This window comes from Rana temporaria, chromosome 3 (assembly GCF_905171775.1).
Source record: "Rana temporaria chromosome 3, aRanTem1.1, whole genome shotgun sequence".
NCBI classification, from domain to species: domain Eukaryota; kingdom Metazoa; phylum Chordata; class Amphibia; order Anura; family Ranidae; genus Rana; species Rana temporaria.
Genome location: NC_053491.1, coordinates 413,123,185 through 413,140,463, shown reverse-complemented (window position 1 = coordinate 413,140,463; position 17,279 = coordinate 413,123,185).

Genomic DNA, 17,279 nt, shown 5'->3' with positions numbered 1-17,279 from the left:
AACCTCCGCTTTAAGGCTTACCTGTAGATGCTTGTAATATCTTCGAGACCTACACGGTCTCGGAGATATTTGCAATTTCCCCGAGCGACGCCTTCAACAACGCATGCGCCGTTTTGAAAGGGCACGCTGTGACGTTTAAAGCCGGGGTCATGCCGTTAAAGGTGGCTCCCGCTCGTGACTCCAGCCAGTCGCAGAGCCGGAGTTCGTGGCCCCCGGAGGAAGAGGGGTGAAGAATGGATGCTCGCTGCCATGGAGGAAGACAGGGACATCGCGGGCTTCTCCTGCAGGTAAGTGTCACATAATGGGCTACTATGCGATGTATAGTAGCCCATCATGCTTTACCTTTGCAGGGAGACATAGAGGAAGTAAACCCCATCAACCTGTCTCAGCTCCTCTGTATCTCTCTCCACATGAATACATTGATTTCTTTCCCAGCTAAGCAGTGATGTTATTATTAACTTATGAGACTGCTCCCAAGCTCCCTGTCAACTCCACATCTCCAGCAGTGGGTGAGCTAGAGCAATCACCAGTCTCTGTCTATGCTGGCGAACACTGGTATAAGCAAAAGAAAGGTCACACTTCGCTATTTCCACACTTCCTCCAAACTTTGGAGTATGGGGTACGTAGTACCCTTACCCATTCACCAAAATATGTAAAAAGTGAATAAAGACAGTACACAAGTTTTTGACAATTCCTTTATTTAAAAAAACAAAAAAAACAATGTCCGTCAATGTAGATCCACAGTCAATCACGCCGCCCACCGCCACCACCGGTCCCAAAAACAAAGAAAAACCTTTGTACCACCCGAATGCTTGGTTCTCCCCCTGATATCTCTTAAATAGCTAAGGGGTTGAGTCACCTGATGATGTTAGCAGGTGACATCACCGGCCAAGGCATGCTCGGTGGCATCACAAGTGGGCAGGGCCACCCGCCCCGCCCCTTACCTATTTAAGATCTGTCACCCAGCGGAGTACGTATTAGGGCGATCAGAATTTGTCACGGGCGGGGCTTCTTCTTTTTTTTTGGGTGCTGTGGGCGTCATGATTGACAGTGGATCTACATCAGGGGACTTTTTTTACATTTTGTTTTATAAAGGACTTGTCAAAAGCCATCTAATGCTTTTCTTTATTTTTTACACTTTTTTGGGTGAATGAGTAGGGGTGCAATTTACCCCCTACTCATTCACAGAGGGGGAGGAACTAAGGGTCCCTTGTAAAAGGGGGCTTCCAGATTCTAACAAGAACCCTGCCTTCAGACCACCACATCCCAGGGTTGTGAGGAAGAGTCCCCCTGCTACAAAGCTCCCACCCCCCCCCCACGTTGAGGGCATGTGGCCTGTTTCAGAAGAGGGGGGCACTCACTCATCCCCCCTTCCCTGGCCTGTTAGGCTGTGTGCTCGGATAAGGGTCTGGTATGGATTTTGGAGGACCCCACAACGTTTTTTTTTTGTCAATTTAAATGTGATTTTATTCGGGTTTTTTTTTAATTATTATTTAGAAATTTCATTTATACTGCAGCATGTTCTATATATGCTACAGATGCACTTTACATACAGGCTAAGGGGACCCCCAGGCACTATATATGGGAACCCCACTTAAAGTGAAACACTAAAAATGAAAAATTATGTTTGCAGCAGCAGGCATCATCCTGGTACCGTTTTTTAGAGCTGGCAGTTGGCTCTCTTGTGAAAACAATCCTAGGATCCTGGATTGCTTTTATAAGCAGTGGGAAGGGACCCACATGGAAGGGGCCCCCTGTCTTCCATGTGTAGCACTCTCTAGGTTGTGTGTTTTTCTTCTGGGTAAGGGTTGAGTGACTCACAGGCAGCATCACAAAGACCTCCCACTTCTTTACAGAATATGGTGGAATCTTTTGGAAAGGAAGAATGAAAGAAGAGGAGAGGTGGAGCTGCCTGGAGTATTCTAAGGAGCCCTGACCAATCCCCAACCTGGATTGGCAGGGGGCAGGCCTCCTTAAATACTCATGGCTAGTCCACCTGGAGTGGAGTTGTTCGGGAGGAAGCTGGAGATGGAGTGCTAGGCTGTTGTGGCCTTGAGGGAGCTCCCCAGTCTGGGGGGTTACCTTGGGTCTGTGCTCGGGTGTGGATAGGACCTTCTAAGAACACATGGACAGGAGGCATGGGAGCAAGGAGAGGACACCAGGAGAACACTGGCAGGTAAAGTCTCCAGGGAGGAACAACAGGTTGCAGCCAGGAGGGCTGGTAAGTGACACACAGTCAGGAGAGGACTGGGGAAGCACACCTGAAAGGACTGGGAGATTGCAGTCTGGGATGGGTGCAGAGCCAGTGAAGTGGGCTGCGATGGTACAGGCAGTGGAGAGAGGTAGCTGCAGCCAGAAGGGCTGGCAGGGCCTGAAAAGGTGGTACTGGGATCAGTAGCCATGAGGACAGCTAGCACCAGGACTACCTACAAATTTTTGCTTTGCCAGAGGGGCCCGCAGTCCTTGCCTGCAAAAAAAAGGTCTGGCTGAGCCAGTGTCAGGTATAAATTACAGTGCTAGCTAGTTCTGGAAGAACAAGCAATTGATGTGCTGGAGGTGTTAAGGAGGGATAGTCTGCAAGCAAGTGCTGTGCTGGAGCTGAAGTGTAGAGGAGTATATACAGTAAAACCTTGGATTGCGAGCATAATTCGTTCGGGAAGCATGCTTGTAATCCAAAGCACATGTATATCAAAGCGAATTTTCCCATAAGAAATAATGGAAACTCAAATGATTCGTTCCACAACCATTTATTTATAAGTCCTTCAGTTTATAGTGCATATAAAAAGATTATAGCAATGTGATAAGTTGTGTAACCATAAAGTGTCCATCCACAAATGGAAGCCTTCCCAAGGGGATTAGAAGAAAAATCTAGCAGGAGCTACAGAGTGTAAAAGAGAAGAGAGGCGCTTCCAAGTGTAGCAATATGGTTATATTTAATGAAGGTACAACATTTAGCAACTTGCATGGTTGATGATTAAAAGAAGAACATCTAAGTATGCAGGCATTTGGGTACTCGCGCAAATGCTCCCGATGCTTCACCGATACTTTTTTTTTTCAGAGAGCGGGTGGAGAGGGGGCGGAGAGCGCTGCTGCCGCTGTCTAGTCCCCAAAGAGAAAGCCAAGCCCTCCCCCTCCGCCGTCTAGTTGATCAGCGTGGGGAACAATACAGCTTTCATTTGAATAGCTGTGTGTTCCCCGCCGCACCTCGTCATATATAGCCCCTCCCCCTTGTCCGGGCACTTCGATAGACAGATCACCCATCCCAGGATTGGATGGGTGATCTGTCTAAAAAAAAATTGGTTATGTATTGCGTTTTCTTGCCTTTTTTCTCCAAAAATGGCGTTTGAAAAACCACTGCACAAATACCGTGTGACATAAAAAAATGGAACACCCACCATTTTATTCTCTAGGGCCTCTGCTTTAAAAATATATAATGTTTGGGGGTTCTAAGAAATTTTCTAGCAAAAAATAATGATTGTTACAAAAAGTGGCAGAAAAGGCCTGGAGCTAAAGTGAATCATTCCCTATTCTATCCAAATATATTTTTTAAAGTTTTGAATTTAGATGTACTTTAAATATGAAGCTAATAACTTGTCATCTGTGTATTACATACAGCATGTGTGTTTTGTTCCAGTTGTTTGGTGAACATTGATTCAGTTTTGCTTTCCGTTAATTAGAAGCAGAGACGTGTGTGTCCTAATAATATTGGTTACCATCATTTTCTCTTTTATTTAAGTGTGCGCCACACAAAAACCTTCTGATTGGGAGGAAGAGGGCAATTCACCCCAAGGGGGATGTTTATATTCCGAGAAGTGTTACTGCGAAACACCATCAATTAAATGTCTCAATCATAAACAAGTACTGTTTATTTACTTTTTCGCTTACCTGATGCCTAATTCCCGGCAATACTAAAAAAGAAAAAAAATCCCGTTATTTCTGTTAGCTGACATGGCATGTGCCAAGTTGTACGTGGAGAAACTAATGGAAGACAAGAATTTCCGGAAGACAAATTCAATGGTTCCAGCAATAAGCGTTGCAGCAGAAGGAGGTTTTAGATTTCAGCACAAAGCACCTGTAAAATTGCACGTCCCCTGCCATATGATCTCCATACGAGAGATGATATTAAAGTCATTTTATAGAACAGATCATATCTGCTGTAATTGGTTTGTTGTGATTAGGCTCTTCTTTTGTGTGTAAAATAGTTGATCAAAATAAATGATGACATTCTCTGCTGGTGGATCAAAGTTCGCACTAGCTGAGGCTCTTCTACAGTGAAGGTCATATGACCTAAGGCCTAGACCTTCATATATGATGATAGCGCTAAAAGGAGCAACTTTTGAGCACTTTTGTTTTCAGCACTTTTGTTATTCTTTATTCATCCATGCAAGCAAATCTCTTAGGCCCTGTACACACGAGGAGACATGTCCGATGAAATTGGTCCGCGGACATGTCTCCTGGGATATTTTGGTCTGATGTGTGTACACACCATCAGACCAAAATCCCCGCGGACAGAGAACGCGGTGACGTGGCGGTGACGGTGACATGGCGACGTGCGCAAACCAGGAAGTTCAATGCTTCCACGCATGCGTCTAATCAATTCGACGCATGCGCAGGATTTCGGTCCGCTGGTTAGACGTACTAACCAGCGGACATGTCCGACGGACAGGTTTCCAGCGGACTAGTTTCTAAGCATGCTAAGAAACTTTTGTCCGCTGGAAACCTGTACACTAGGCCAGGAAACCTGTCCGCTAGGCCGTACACACGGTCGAACATGTCCACGGAAACTGGCCCGCGGACCAGTTCCAGCGGACAAAAGCTAAGTTCAACTGTATCTGAACACCACAACCCAAAAATGAAATCAATTCTTTTTTAATATTCAGAGCAAACCCACCCATGCATTCAAGTCTCCATGCTTTATTATATTGAGAAATCACTTTGAAAAGCAAGCTGTATTGGATTTCCACCAGACATATCATTTTGTGTTGAAGCCCAATAATTAAATTTTAGTTTCATGTGACCACCTTAAACACACCGTGAAGATTCTGAGACCACATGGAAAAAGGTGTTATAGTCATATGAGACTAATGCCGCGTACACACGATAATTTTTCGGGTTGTAAAAAATGACATATTTTTTTTATGTCATTAAAAACGATTGTGTGTGGGCTTCGGAGCATTTTTCGGGTTCTGAAAAACGGCCAATTTTTTTTTCGAACATGCTCTATTTTTTCACTACGTTTTTTAACATTGTCGTTTTTCGGGTTGTAAAAAATGGTTGTGCGTGGGTTTTAACGACATGAAAAATCCACACATGCTCAGAAGCAAGTTATGAGATGGGAGCGCTCGTTCTGGTAAAACTACCATTCGTAATGGAGTAAGCACATTCATCACGCTGTAACAGACAGAAAAGCGTGAATTGTAGCAACAATTCAGCATCTGTACCAATGTACATAATAATGACCCTCAGCACTGGTGTCAGTTTCCGCACTAAAAACTCCCAGCATTTGGTGTCATTTTCTGCAATAATTGCCACCAGCATAGATGGGAGGATATCAGGTTAGACACTTCCTAATGGCTCAGTCCCTAGGATCAGTAATAGGGAGAAAGAAGGTTTGCTTTTCAGGGTCCTAGACTATGGAACGCTTTACCAACCAGCATTCGGTTGGAGGAAAACCACCTGACTTTCAGAAGACGGATCAAAACTCTGCTCTTTTGATGTCATGTGACACGAACAACTAGCGCCCAGAAGCGATTCAGTTTGCATGCGCCGCGCTTTATAAGTTTTTCATTCATTCATTCATTCATTCATTCAGTAATGGATAGTGGCCAACAGGCCCTCTTACAAGACCTGGTGAAACCGCAACAGTGATCCCTCTGGCTGGACGTTCGCTCACTCTGGGTTGCCTGGGGTGACTCTAATCAGTAGTGTAGCATGCCTGTACCCTGGTTGTGGCTCGGTCTTTCTCCCTCTCTGGTCGTGCGGGTACAGCGGGGCTCCCTCTCTGGTAGTGTGGGTACAGCTGAGCTCTCTCTCTGGTGGTGCGGGTACAGTGTGACTCCCTCTCTGGTTGGTGCAGGTACAGCGTTTCTCTCTGGTTGGTGCGGGTACAGCGTGGCTCTCTGGTTGGTGCGGGTACAGCGTGGCTCTCTGGTTGGTGCGTGTACAGCTGGGCTCTCTGGTTGGTGCGGGTACAGCTGGGCTCTCTGGTTGGTTCGGGTACAGCATGGCTCTCTGGTTGGTGCGGGTACAGCTTGGCTCTATGGTTGGTGCGGGTACAGCGTGGCTCTCTGGTTGGTGCGGGTACAGCGTGGCTCTCTGGTTGTGCCCGTGGCTCTCTCTCTGGCTTCCCCCAGCATGAGCACAGTATTCTTTTTTTTTCTTCTTGTAACCCCCCCAGCAGAGTGCTTGCATGATGGGGGCTTTAGCATGGTGTCTGTGGACACGCTGGGGCCGCCACTCTCAAGGGACTACATTTCCCATGATGCCCCCAGTCCCCAGAATCTTCTGATTGGCCCTCTGCTGTGGCCAATCATTGCGAGGAAAGCAAGAAGCAACGCCGTGGCATGGCGAATCCAATTAGAGCCGCTCTCTCTCTCTCTCTCTACTAGCTCCAGCTGACAGAGAGGGGGAGGGGGGCGATCGGGGGAGATATACAGTACAGCCAGCCTGTGGCTCTCCTCTCCCTGTCACAGTGCCGCTGCTGAGTTCTCTGGTAAATGGAGCAGCGGCACTGTGACAAGGAGAGGAGAGCCGCGGGCTGGCTGTACTGTATATCTCCCCCGATCACCCCCTCCCCGTCAGCTGGAGCTAGAAAAGAGAGCGGCTCTAATTGGATTTGCCATGTCACCGCCTTGCTTCCTGCCCGCTGCTTTTCTCCCCGAGGATCATGGCACTGGTTTCTAGGGAGGGGCAAGCGCCCTCCCCTGCCCTATGGAGCAGACGCCCATGCTACCTGTGATTATAGTTGCCATTAAAAGTCCCCACTACAGTTCTCAGATCATCAGATGACTTTGATCAAGAGCACTCCTGCTGCCTTTCTGCTATTTGACATCCCTTTTCCGATAGAAAAGTATAAAAACGCATTGCTGAGACACTTGCTGACAACAGCAAAAGCATGTATCCCAGTACTTTGGAAAAGCAATGTCCCTCCAACTAGAGCACAATGGCTGGCCAAAATAACAGAAGTCCAACAAATGGAAAATCTTACCATGAGCATGAGGGAGCAGGAGGACAAGTACCGACTAATCTGGGCTCCCTATGTTATATATAGGGAAAGGGGAGAGTGAGGGGGAGACGGTGGGGAATTTTTTTTTTTTTCTCTTTCTGTTTATTATTTTCCTGTTTTAGGAATAAACCTGTATTGTCAGGTTTATTTCTTTTTTTTTTTTTTTTGGGGGGGGGGGGACAACCAGGACGGGTCGTTGATAGAGCTACAAAGATATAGCATAAGAATAGAGCAAAATAAAATAATGTTAAATGAGCGAAAGGAGAAATTAGTGGTGGGAAAATTGAAAAGTTTTTGGTTTATTTTCTTTTTCTAATGCAAAGAGCGATTAAGGTATATATAAAACAAAAAGAGTTTTAGAGTAAAATAAGTAGATGTATTGAATAAGATGTTTCACATGAAATGTTGAAATGTGATTATTTTTGTAAAGGAAATAACATTTAAATAAAGAATAAAAAAAAAAGAGCACTTAAGTTGCCTAAACATAATTCCACCCAGCTCTGCCACTGATCCCAACACCCCGCCAGCACTGCCACTCATCCCAACTCCCGCCAGCACTGCCACTGATCCCAACACTCTGCCAGCACTGCCACTGATCCCAACTCCCTGCCAGCACCGCCGCTTATCCCAACTCCCTGCCAACACTGCCACTAATCCCATCTCCCTGCCAGCACTGCCACTGATCACAACACTCCACCAGCACTGCGATTGATCCCAACACTCCGCCTGCACTGCCACTGACGCCAACTCCCTGCCAGCACTGCCACTGATCCCAACACTCCGCCAGCACTGCCACTGATCCCAACTCCCTGCCAGCACTGCCACTGATCCCAACTCCCTGCCAGCACTGCCACTGATCCCAACACTCCGTCAGCACTGCCGCTGATCCCAACACTCCGCCAGCACTGCCATTGATCCCAATTCCCCACCAGCACAGCCACTGATCCCAACTCCCTGCCAGCACTGCCCCTGATCCCAACACTCCGCCAGCACTGCCATTGATCCCAATTCCCTGCCAGCACTGCCACTGATCCCAACTCCCCCGCCAAAGAAAAGGAGAGAAAGAACAAGAACGACGTCTAGAGAGAGGGATGGGGAAAAACATAAACCAAATTTAGGATAGAGAGAGGTAAAAGGGAAAGAAAGGAGAACAAAAAGTGGTACATCCTAAAATGTACCATAAGGTGGTTCAATACTGTACGAGTGGAAGGGACTCAGGGAGCGCTAATGTCTGTGGGTTAGGGCCACAAATTACTTGTCTTGCCTTGGGTGCTGACAATCCACGCTACGAAAAGGAGTCCCCACAACTTGGGAAATTTTATCAAGGGGTCACGGCACTAGAAAGGTTGAGAACTACTGGGTTAAGGTAAAAAGTCCCTTTTTTCCCTTTATATTGGCTTTTGAAAATAACAAGTACAATCATTTAATGGTTAGAAAGTTTGATGCAGTAAACACTTTTCATAGTTAAAAAAATTCTAGAAATGTTTATCCATTTGCATGTAAGAGGGACAGAGGCTCCAAAAAAGGAACAGTCCCTCCAAATATTGGATAGTGGGAGCAATTAAATAGTATACATATTGTTAAACTATGAACAAGTCAAACATCTAGAAGCTGGGGGCTATTATGGCTTCAGTAGGACAGTAGGCACTGTAGGCTGCTATAATTCCCATACTTGACAGAGCAGATAGACCACTTACCAAAGTTTCACAGGAAAGCACCAGTGGGCCCATTAGAAACAAATGTTTTTTAGTATAATACGTTTTAGGAGGAAGTTAGAACTACATGGAGGAAAACTGGATTAAAGAGTACCTTTCTACTGCAACTTCCTATAGAAAGATCGCTAGAGAGGAGTGAAGTGTCAGGGAAAGCAGCACTGCGCTGGAAGGAGATCCATTACTGCATGTTGCGCAATGTAAACATTGAACAACGGGTGACGAGAGAATCCTGTTCATTGTTCTGCCAAGCATAAAATGAGAACAATGTCCTAATCAGCGGTGTCACTCATACAGATGGATTTTGAGAACCTGCCAACCTCACTCCTGTGAAGTTCAGCCCCTAGACTAAATATTCTTAGAAATAGTACAGGTAGAACGAACACGCGTCTTTTCCAACTGTAATAATTGCCTGGATTTGGAAGGAAATAAGAGTGATCAACAGCAGAAATACTCGGTGGTGAAACCTATGGCAACCAATCACTTTAAGCAGGGAAGCACAGTACACGAGAGCCACCAATCACATTTCAACAGACTAGTGCACTCAGAACTCCAATGCAAAGGGAGAGGCAGCACTTAACTCCTCGAAATAAATCCTTTTTTAAAGGAGCCGGACCCATTAAAAGGTGAATAAGCTGCAAAGCTCAGCTAGGGGTGTGACATACACATACTTAGCCTTGCCCTGCGAAAAAAAAATCCGCTCACTGGACAACAATCTTAGCACCAGCAGACTGAGGGTAGTTTTCACTCTGGAAGATCAACTGAGGACTTAAAGTGGAGATCCACCCTTAAAGCGGGAGTTCACCCATAAAAAATGTTTTACCCTTAGATTGATGCTCATTTTGTCTAGGGGAATCGGCTAGTTGTTTTAAAATCGAAGCTGTACTTACCGCTTTGGGACTGGGCGTTCCTGTTTTGATTGACAGTCTTCCGACAGGCTTCCGACGGTCGCATCCATCGCGTCACAAGTAGCCGAAAGAAGCCGAACGTCGGTGCGGCTCTATACTGCGCCTGCGCACCGACGTTCGGCTACTTTCGAAAAATCGTGACGCCATGGATGCGACCGTCGGAAGCCTGTCGGAAGACTGTCAATCAAAACAGGAACGCCCAGTCCCGTAGCCCATACCCGGAAGCGGCGGAGAAGATCGCTCTCTAAAACCGTAAGTACAGCTTCAATTAAAAAAAAAACTAGCCGATTCCCCTAGACAAAATGAGCAGGAATCTAAGGTTAAAAAATGTTATTTCCGGGTAAACCTCCACTTTAAAAAAAAAAAATTACATAAAAATGCTCAGAAATAAAAAAATAAAAAAAGTAGTTTTTACTTACCAGAAATGGCGGTTGCTAGGCGATCTTCCTAATTTGCCTCTTCCTCGTCTGCGGCTGGTTGTCCTCCTCGCGTTGTCTTCTGGGGAATGGGGTGCGCTGTCTTCTGGGAACTGTGTGTATCCCAGAGAACAGACGCCCATTCATAAAGAGCCGCGCAAATAGCACATGCGCAGTAGGAAACAAAGCTCCACTGCCTGTTCCCCTTAGTGAGGATGGTGGCGCTGGGACCTGCCACGATCAAGGGATCGGCCTCAGGGGGCCGACATCGTGGGCGCCTAGGACAGGTAAGTGTCCTTATTAAAAGTCAGCAGCTACAGTGTTTGTAGCTGCTGACTTTAAAAAAAAACGCAGCTGCACCTCCGCTTTAAAGTAGAACTATGGGGGAATTTTTTTTTTTTTCATTTTGGATATAATAAGGGAGGATTATAATCCATGTCCGATCTTTTTTTCGCCATCTGTGCTATGTTGCGTAGATTTCCCTTAACTTCCTGTCCCATAGCCAAACAATTCCTAGGGGACAATGATGATCAGTGCCCTGATTACATGTTTTGTTGTTCCCTGCGAGGAGATGCTGCTGATCGGCTCTCCTGGTCAAACACTGTGTCAGAGTGAGGCGAGGAACGCCGATTACCAGCATGTCCGTGTTTACATGTGAGACGGACGTGGCTCTTTACAGAGATCGGGGTCGCGTGGGGGCCTAGCAACAAGAGCGGCTGTTCTGGGATGCCATCATACAATATCGTCCCAGAACAAGAGCCACACCGTCCCACCGTCATTTTGTTATAGAAGTTACATGTTAATATGCTATTGTATGGGTGTTAAGAAGTAACATAGCTTCTTTGCTGTTTAATTGGTCTATGAGGGCTTACACTATTCTTTGTTAACATGTTGTAAAGTGTACTGTAGTTGGTTTCAAAAAGCTCAGGAGTATCCTTTGAACAGAAAAGAGGGCTGGAGTACATGTGAAGGAAAGCCAAATATGTTCGCTGCAAGCAAAGGCATGTATTAGGTTGACCATTGAACAAAAGTTGGCCAAGTAGATTAGTATGAAAATTCTCATCAGTACCCCAGTACAAAAAGTACTCAAAGTTTCATTTGTTTTTAACATTCGATTTGGGAATTTATGCAATTTTCTAAATGAAAACCACATTCACTGTTAGAAATTTGTTCATTCAAGAAAAATATTAAATCTCACTTCTTGAAAATGTCCATTGATTTGACTCCATTAACAATTCAAAAATCAAATGAACATTGCTTAAAAACATCTTTTTTTTTTTTTAAAGATATAACTCCTAGTGCAGGGATATGAAATTAGGGGACCTCCAGCTGTTGCAGAACTACAAGTCCCATGAGTCATAGCAACACACTGACAGCCATAAACTTGACACCCAAAGTCAGAGGCATGATGGGACTTGTAGTTTTGCAACAGCTAGAGGTCCACCAATTGCATATCCCTGTCCTAGTGTATGGCCAGCTTTAGCCACAGCATTTGATGCAAGAAGTGAATATCTTGTTAAGCAGATGTTGGAGGCACACTGGGGTGACCAACAAGGCCTATAACGCAGCAGAGATGGCCAAGCACTATTGGGTTCTATCCATAGAACATTCTCTCTGAATACTTGGAGATCAAGTAAAAGACACATTTAAAGCGGGGGTTCTGCGGGAAATCGTTTTTTTTTAATGTGCAGCTACTGCTTTAAACATAATTATGCTTCTACTCACTTGTCTGGACTTTATCGGCATCCGCAATGATATTTAGCGATAATAGAAGATTTTTTTAAAAATTCATCCTGTCCAGTTCCATCTTGCTTGTGGGCATTGTGAAGCCCACAAGCAAATACTTCCGGGAATCGGAACGGCGGCGTCATGAATAGTGCACGCCCCGTTGTGACAGGTTCTTCTAGATCAGCTTGTAAATCGTCTCCTGGGAAGCGTGACACTGTGCTCCCAGGAGACATTGTTAAATAGTAGATATGTGCATTCCCGTTCGTACGAATGTTCATTTTCGTACCCGCAGAATAATGTGTACATACGAAAAAATTAAAGCACCAAAATACGAAAACGACGTGTTTACGAATGAGCCGCATAACGAACAACCGCAAATACGAACGAACGATCCAACGAAAATACGACAATACGAAAACGGCAAAAGAACGAAAATGACATCTAAAGACTTGCATTCTGTATTTTGTTTGAATCCTTGTTCTGTTCGTATTTTGATTTTCAGTCGTATGTTCATATGACATCTAACAAAAGATTTTCATTCTGTATTTTGTTTGAATCCATTTTCTGTTTGTATGTTCATATGACATCTATAACAAAATATTTGTATTCTGTATTCTGAATTCCTTTTTTCTGTTCGTAATTTGGTTTCAAAATACAGAATGCAAATCTTTTGTTATAAGATGTAATTTTCGTTTTTTTGAATGGGCAGTGAGTGTAGTTAGTGAAGCAGCTTCTCTTTTGTGCTAAGTACAGTAGTACAGTAAAGCCAAATAAACTTTTCTGTGGATTTTCGTCTGAAGGGAGATCAGTTGGCCAGACTTTTGAACCTGGAACCCAAAAATGGTTTTCTGATGGAGTTTATAAACGAACGAACGTTCGGTAAAACGATCGTTTTTATGTTTGTTGTTAAAAAAGTCTGACCAAGTGTATGGGGGCTTAACAATAGTTAATATGGATGAGCCGCGTGTTGAAAGTGCCGCGAATCCCGCAATATATTTACGAAAGTACAAAATGACGAAAATTCACGAAAATGATTGTCTAACAAGTAACGAACATGAATTAAACAGAATAACGAACCATCCCGCATGTAGGAAAATAAAACGGTAACCAAAATACGAAACGATCGGAATACAAAAAAATCGCGTCGTACAAAAAACGAACGGGAACGAACAGGAAAACGGGCGTCTTACTAAAAACTAACGGGAACGAACCTACGGAACGATACGAAATGGAACAAAACATTTTTTTTTCTGTGCACATGTCTATTAAATAGTCCCAGCAAACACTGGGGCGCTGACAGACGAAGCGACACGTTCACTCCCGCGAGAGTCAGGATTAAAGGTACTACGTTGGTGTATACAATTATGGATAGCCAACTTTTTATATACACACTGATCCGTTCTGATATAGCAGTAGTTTTGATTTAGGGTGAACCTCCGCTTTAAGTTATTCTTTGTTATTTGGGGGCTTTTGTTTTGCTTCTCTCCATTAGTCAAGTGCCTTTCTGATGATCAAGTCGAGAATATTGACATTTGCTGAAGCTGAGACACCAACCATTCTCTTGGAAGTAGTTCTAAGAGCTTTGTGACTTTGGTTGCATTATTGGAGACATTTTGGCCAACTGGCCAATCCTGGGAGGAATCACTGCTGTTCAAGTGTTTTCCATTTGGAGATTATGGTTCTCGCTGTCATTAAGTGGCATCCCAGGTCCTTAGAAGTACCTTTTTAGCCAACAGCTTTTTTTTTCTGATCTCTTCAGGAATTCCCTTTGATCGTGGAGTTATGTGCTTGTTGGATCTTGGTTCTGGCAACTTAAAATAAGGTTCAAAATAAGTGAGGTTTATGATAAAAAAAAGGGGGGGGGGTGCTTATATTTAAACCTGGTTGTGCCTTTTCAGCTTCTCCACTTTAGATGATTTTTTTTAAACCAGCCAACATTTCTTTGTTTTTATTTTACAGTGCTGCTGCCTATGTCCCTATTCGGATCAGAATGTGAAAGAAATGTCACCAAACGTTTTTCCAGTTGCGTAATTGGGAAGGCATAGAACCTCTATCATGTTTTAATTGCTGTCTGTATCCCCTCACTTCCTGGCCAGATATCAAACAGAATAGCAATGAGGAATCATTTTGGGGATACAGACAGCATTTAAAACCTAATTTAAAGGATAAAAATGTATGAAATTTTAGGTGTCCCCCAAAAAAATTCAAAACTATACCAGAGAAAGGTTTAAGGAGAAAAACCTAACTGTTCACGTGGCAGAAAATACAAAAATAAACATAGAATACCAAAGTAACCACAGGCTTTATTCAGATGGCTAGACCCTCGTACCCTAACCCAAGATTTAAACCCTTAAATTAAAATATAATCCACCCTATCCCCTGGAGGGAACCAAGGTGAGATGGTAAAACTGCTATGATAATTTATGATAACTTAAGTCCTATAAAGCTATTAATTTGGGACTTTTCCACGCCTTCAAGACCTTGCTATGAATAAGCATTAATTCTGTTCTGTTGCTATTATTGCATTGTTGTTTGCCCAAATGTTTATGCTTCTGTCTTGTTCATTATTCCTTTGTTCTTTTTTTTCATGCAATGAATTATTTTTTTCAAGTCTTTGATTTAACAAATTTAGTAATAGCTTGTCTCAAATTATTAATTTTAGAAGACTTCACTGGGCATGGGTATTGTCCTAGCAGTTATACAATCTCTCATTGGTTCCCTCCAGGGAATATGGTGGGTTATATTTAAATTTGAGGATTTCATTCTGGGGTTAAGGTACAGTCATTTGAATAAAGGCTTTTTCATTTTTGGCACATGCACAATTGTTAGTTTTTGTATTTTAAATACCAGATTTGTCTTTATTGTTGCTTTGCAGCCTGAAATGAATACAGATACAGTTTTTGTTTTATCCAGCTGTATTTACTAGTGCAACTTATAACATCCACGAGAAAGATATAACACCAACATGTCAGAAAAAATTATAATTCAAAAACAGAATCACAGAGCTGACAGTATTTTGTCGGACAACGTGCTGCTTCATTACAGCCTTTAGGGCCGGATCTCTGATTCCGGCCGTCGTATCTATGCGCCTGATTCATAGAATCAGGTTATGCATAGATATGCCTAAGATCCGACAGGTGTAAGTGACTTACACCGTCGGATCTTAGGCTGCAATTCCAGGCCGTCCGCTAGGTGGCGCTTCCGTATCTTTTATGCGTCGAATATGCAAATGAGCATTTATGCCGATTCAGAAACGAACGACCGCCATTTGCGTTTGGCTTTTTCCGGCGGAAAGTTACCCCTGCTATAGGAGGGGTAAGTGCGGCGTATCCTATGTTAAGTATGGCTGTCGTTCCCGCGCCGAGTTTTGAATTTTTTATGTCGTTTGCGTAAGTCTTTCTCGAATACGGCCGGACGTAATTTACGTTAACGTCGAAACCAATGACGTCCTTGCGACGTCATTTGGAGCAATGCACGCTGGGAAAATTTGCGGACGGCGCATGCGCTGTTCGATCGTCGCGGGGACGCGCCTGATTTAAATTGTACACGCCCCCTAGCTGCGGAATTTGAATTCTGCCGGGGGATTTACGATACACCACCACAACTTTAGAGGCAAGTGCTTTCTGAATAAAGCACTTGCCTCAAAAAATTGCGGCGGCGTAACGTAAATCAGAGATAAAGATCCACTAACCTATCTGAATCTAGCCCTTTAGTCTTTTGGGATATGTCTCTACTAACTTTGTACACCTAGACATTGCAATATTTTCCCACTCTTCTTTGCAGAACATTTGATGGTGAGCATTTGTGGACAGCAGTCTTCAAGTCCTTCCACAGATTTTCAATGGGGTTTAAGTTTGGGCTCTGACTAGACCAAGTAAGGACATTCACCCTAGAATTTCCTTTTTTAATTGCATTTTAGTGTAAATATGAGATATGAGCATATGTAAGTCGCGCCCGCATATGAAAACGATGGGCAAACCACACGTGAGGTATCGCCGCGGACGTTAGAGCGAGAGCAATAATTCTAGCATTAGACCCCCTCTGTAACTTAAAACTGGTAACCTGTAGAAATTTTTAAACGTCTCCTATGGGGATTTTTTTATGGGTACAAAAAATTTCACCATTCAAAGAGCGGGCGCAATTTTGAAGTATGACATGTTGGGTATCAATTTAATCGGCGCAACATTATCTTTTACTATATAAAAAAAATTGGGCTAACTTTACAGATGTCTGATTTTTTATTTATTTAAAAAAGTGTATTTTTTCCAAAAACAATTGCACTTGTGAGACTGCTGCCCAAATACGGTGTGACATAAAGTATTACAACACCTGCCATTTTATTCTTTAGGGTGTCTGAAAATATATATATATAAATGTTTGGGTGTTCTAAGTAATTTTCGAGTAAAAAAAATTTTTATTAACTTGTTAACACTGAGTCTGAAAAGTAGGCCCGTTTCCTAAGTAGTTAAAGCAAAAATTGGTTCAATAAAAGGGAAAAAGGGAGTGATTCTTTTTTCCTACTCAACAAAAAATTCTGACATGTTGGTGTTATATTTTTTATTTGGATGTTATATATTACACTAGTACAGGGGTGTATAAACTTTTTTCAAAGAGGGCCAGATTTGATGAAGTGAACATGCATGAGGGTCGACCATTTTGCCTGACATTCTTTGAACAATTAAAATGAAATGCAAATGAACTAATACACTGCCCAACAAGAATTCTCTTGCCTTTGTGGCCAATTGTCCCTTTAACTGTATTTAAAAAAAAAAATAATTGTGTACAGGCCACATCAAGGTCCAAAAAACAGTTTTTTTTTTAATATTTTGATAGGTGTTACATTATATTGATGCATGTTTTTGTAACTTGTGCTGCACACAACTTAGCAAGTCTACAGTTTTCCTCCACCCACACCAATGCCCTTGTTTGATGTAAACAGGTCACATAGACCTCTCTTGTGTTTGGCGTGTCCTTTAGTTCATCCTGAATTGACCAATGAAGCTCAACACACAGGATACGAAGGAGCCGTTGTTGACCTGTTTTCTCCTTGGTGTTAATTTTAAAGGGTTGACTTGCCTAGAGGGGAACAGAAATAAAAAGAACTACTAGGTGCAGATAAAATAATAATCAATGTTTTTTTTTTTTAACAGTTAATTAACTAATAAATAAAAAAAAATCGATTCCACACAAGTGTGAAGTTTGTTAAAATAACTCTGATCTGTTTCCAATAAATGTTTTATTGGTGACTCATGGCCTATTTTTCTAATATAATGGAATGAACTCCAAGTAA